The 4,790-nt window shown below is 37.0% G+C and overlaps 1 long non-coding RNA gene across 1 annotated transcript; it reads left to right on the forward strand.

Annotated features, from left to right (window-relative positions):
- Positions 1-719: 719 nt before the first annotated feature.
- Positions 720-2,037, forward strand: LOC133555699 (uncharacterized). Its single transcript, XR_009807378.1, has 3 exons — positions 720-762; positions 1,116-1,217; positions 1,291-2,037. It is a non-coding gene; the product is annotated as an uncharacterized LOC133555699 (long non-coding RNA).
- The last annotated feature ends 2,753 nt before the right edge of the window (positions 2,038-4,790 follow it).

Genomic DNA, 4,790 nt, shown 5'->3' on the forward strand with positions numbered 1-4,790 from the left:
CTTATTTATTGCAAATAGCCAGCCTTACCGATAAAATTCAACCCGGACCTCCTTTGTCGAGTGTCACTTTATCTACAACAGTATTATAAAAACATTTTTAAGTTAAGTCCTCCAAATTAATATGCACTGTGGAATCCAATTGTGAAGGTCATTATGTATGCTAACATTACTTGTTGGGCAGACGCCATTATCGTTACCGCAGCCTGCTAAAGGACCACTCCGTTGTCACAACAGTTAAATATTTTCATTTCACAACATTACATGGTTGACCAACTAAAAAGCATTAGCATACTGACCTCTCCAAGTCTCATGTCGCTCCCAAAAACTTTCCCGCTTCTTCTTCTCTTTCTTCTTCGCTTTCTTCTTCTTCCTCGTTTTAGTTTAAGGTAGGCGCACAGACAACGTTCAAATGTTACCCCACCTACTGTTTCCCCGCCTCTTCTTCTTCTTCTGACGTTAACTGACGGCAAACAACTCGTCATGTCCGCCGCCGTCTGATAGAAAGCGTACATTTTCTAAATTGCCTTCCTTTGAAAGTTACTCATAGCCAAAAATGGCTATTTTCAGATGGTCATATAAGGAGAAAATCAACTTTATCTAAATTCTGAGACGTGCATCTCAACGACACTCTCGCGAGATTTGGCACGGCGCCCCATGAATCTGTCCAATCATATTTGCTCTACCTGAAAAACACGCATGCGCATTTAGTGGGCGGATGTGACTTGAAGAAACAATTCGGCACTGAAGGAATAACAACCGCAAGTAAGTAATACCATTTATTGTTTTTGTTTTGGTATTTAAATTACTTTAACATACACGAGTTAGTATTTATTAAACTACTGTAACGTCACTGATTTACGGAAATATAGCTATAAATGCCGCATTCAACCTTGCTAGAAGCTATGAAAGTTACCTCCAGCGAGGCATCTCAAGTGATAAGCTACACTTCATACATCCCATAGTGAAATAGCTATGATAGAAGTAAATGTTCAAAGAACATTTGAAGATGAACAATATAAATTACTGAACATACACTGCTTCGACATAATATAGAGTTTTACATTTACAAGAAGTTCCACTGTATATTCCAGCAACCTTTGTCTGTATTTACATAGTATTGGAGTGTCGAAATGACAAAATGAAAACCTGGAAAACGATGGAGAAGAACTGGTAAAGAAGTCGACTCAAATAAATGATCAAGAAGGACTGTAAAGCTGGTAAGTAGACTGGCATAGTTGTGGTGCATTAAACTGGCAGCAGATATATGATATTTTATTTTTCTTGCTGCAGTCATCCCGTCCTGCAACCACCTATGTGAAGACTGATGAGCAATGGCTAAGTTAGTTACATGTATACGCGTTTTCTTTGTTTAAATGGATTAGTTCTGATTGAGATTTACAGACCAGATAGAATGATAAAAAGCTGTCCACAGTTTGTCAGGAACAAGCATGGAAATATTGCTTTCTTTTACCCTGATTACAGTATGAAGAATGAAACTTGAAATATAAGTAATCTCAGCATGTGTAATTGATGTATTTTGAATCTTTCACCTTCAAGTTAAGGCTGGTAGGTAACATCAGGTCATGATTAGGGATGTAACAATATCAACATTTCACGGTATGATATCCTCACAGTGTTAAAGCCACAATAAGATATTGTTACAAAAATGTCAAAGTCCAAAGACATGCACCTGGGGATAGGTTGATTGGCAACACTAAATGGTCCCTAGTGTGTGAATGTGAGTGTGAATGTTGTCTGTCTATCTGTGTTGGCCCTGCGATGAGGTGGGGACTTGTCCTGGGTGTACACCGCCTTCCGCCCGATTGTAGCTGAGATAGGCACCAGGGAATAAGCGGTAGAAAATGGATAAATGGATGGTGTTAAATGAAGTGGCAGGAATGTTTAGGATAAACAGACTTACTATAATTGAACACAAACATGATGTTCATATGTTGTAATCATATTTATTATTATAAACAGGTATTTCAGGTGCGAAGGAATGGTGCGGAATTCCAGAATTTCAAGTAACACACAAAAACAAACAAAAAACAAAACTTTCAAATATGTGTCTTTAAACTGACATTAACAGTAAACTTGCAGTGTAACTAATGTAGAACAATAATGTTTCTTTAGCCAAGAAACTATACTGTGTTTGTCTGGTATGTTTTTTTTTTAATATAACTTGGTATTATTGTGGGTTTGATTACATTTTTAGCACATTCAACAATAATGCGATTATAATGCAAACAGTGATCATTTTGGTCACAGTAACGGTGATATGACATTTTGGTATTGTTACATCACTGCTGTTTAGTTTAGTGTTTTTTTACTTTAACTTCCTAAGAAACTGTCATTTGCAATGGAAATGTTAGTATTAGTTTGTAAAATACTGATTCTTAAGAATTAACTACCGTAATAATTTGACTTTTAATCATGTAAATACCTCACAAATGGATATTTTCCCTTGCTGACGTTTTGGTTTCACATCAATGATATTTTCCAAATAATGGTTCTAACATATAACTCATTCTAATATATTACTCCTATTCCCTAACTTATTGTAGACATTGTGGTGTGAAGTGTCGGCAAATTTCTTATTTTGTGCATGTCCACATTTCCTTTGGTGAGCTGCAACAGCTCTGGGTCGACTTGGAAATAGTCTGGATGAACGTGGCAAGCTTTACCTTGCATTATGCAGACTTTATTTAAGGTTAAACAAGCACGACAGTTATAGGCACAGAAATATTTCACAGCAACAATTCCTCGGATCACCGAATCACAAACGTTCCCGTCACTCCTGCACACTTCCACTTTTTCGCCCCTATATAATGTCCCCTGTTAGAACTTTGTTGTCCCACACTACGCGGGTTATCATGGGAGATCGAGTTTACTTCTCAGATGAGCCCACTTAATATTGTCAGAAAAAAACACACCCACTGGAGTTCTCGTTTGATAGCGTCACACATCACGGCATTATTGTGAGAATTTTGAAACCAAAATAACGGAATATTTACAATAATGTTGCATCCCTCGTCAAGATCCTTTCTCATAGGTTTGGTTTGATGCTGTGTGTTTACTAATGATTGGCATTAGCATCCACAACTTTGTTTTAATAGTGTGTGTTGTATTGTGATGAGTTACATTTAATACTGTGGATTATGTGTTCCCACAAACACAGAAGATATGTAAACATGAACTACAATGCAATCAAGATGTGTGAAAAAAGTAAATGCATTCCATTAGCTGGATTTGTATAATGTGTTCAATTTATGTCAACTTGCTTCTTGTTTTGCATGTTTTTGTCTTTTTAAAGAAAATATATCTTAGTCTTTTGAGTTTTTTGGTTCCTCAGGGGATAGCAGCAGAATAACACTGAAGGAGGCGTGCCTCCTGAAGGAGCCCAAAACACTGCTCTTCAAATGGAACACATCCAACCTTCAGGTGTCCATGCAGGATGTACCACTCTGGAACATCAAGCCTCTCCCTACCTGCCAGGTACACCCACCGTCTTCTGTGTCTGACTATTGTTTTGTTGTGAATTTTGTCACGAAGCAAATCCTGCTAAAATATGACAAACTTTTGAGTGTAAGAATGTGAGCGATATGCTGAGATGTTGTACGTTTTGCCTTTTGACAAAATGTTATAAAAAACCTTTAATGATTTGTATTCTATTTTAATTTCAGCACATGAAAATATTTCTACTTCTGACTATCAAAGACAATGGAAAACCATTTTCCAGAACAGCCCTCACAGATCCTCCTGCTGGCCTAACAACTAAACTACATGTCGATGCTGAGTATGATTCATCTCAATCATTTGAGGAAGCTCTCCCTGATATAGGGGATTGGATGTACAATGACGGACATACGTTTAATGAAGGATTTGAAGATAGTTTGAGTGAGGAGTGTGCAGAAGAGTCCAATTTCAAGGACACAACAGACAAACCAATACATGACAATGCATCAGAAACCATGGCAGAGTGCCTTCTGATCATCATGGGTTATGTAAACTGTCATAAAGTCACTGATAAGGCCCTAAGCGATATGCTCAAAATGTTCAAGTTGCTTTATCTCGATAGTCTGAACACAGACTGCTTAAACAATGTGCAGAAGTTCAAAAACTTTTTTTTATCCCACTCTGCATCATCGCTTATTATATTACATAAATCCTCCAGTAATTGTTTTGGGCCAATAGAAAGTAAACAAATAAAATGCCTGTTTTGCGGGACTAGTGTGTCAGAAGAAAGATTCTCATCCTTTTTTTTAAAGTATGTACAGATTGATTTCTTCTTTACCGTAGCACATTCATGTGCCAAACGGGCCCTCGTTCGTGAATTTAAACATGCAGGTTTTTCTTTGCTGCAAGATAGTGTAACATATGAGACCTGCAGTTATGTTATTCCCCTATTGGAAACTTCTGCCAGTACAGTAGTATTCTTGGATGACATATTGGGTAAAGTTGTTTTCCTTGACTTCACATCTATGCCTGGCATAGTGATTGCAGTTCATTTCCCCAACACACTTGAAAAGTTTTAGATAATTAAGAACTGAACTGGCCTAAGAAGCCAAAAATCAATTTTTTGATCATTGTTATAAATGCTCTGAAAATACACACTGATGTGATGTTGCCGTGGATGCTGTAAAAGTCTGTAAATATGTACTGTATATGGAGTATCATTGTTGATTATGTTTTTGCATTGTGTGTAATATTTCAGTGGCCAATTTATTAAATTTACTTGTTTAATAAAACCACTGTCTTTTTTTAATGAATACATAGGCCTACTATGCTAC

This window comes from Nerophis ophidion, linkage group LG07 (assembly GCF_033978795.1).
Source record: "Nerophis ophidion isolate RoL-2023_Sa linkage group LG07, RoL_Noph_v1.0, whole genome shotgun sequence".
In the NCBI taxonomy this organism is placed as follows: Eukaryota; Metazoa; Chordata; class Actinopteri; order Syngnathiformes; family Syngnathidae; genus Nerophis; species Nerophis ophidion.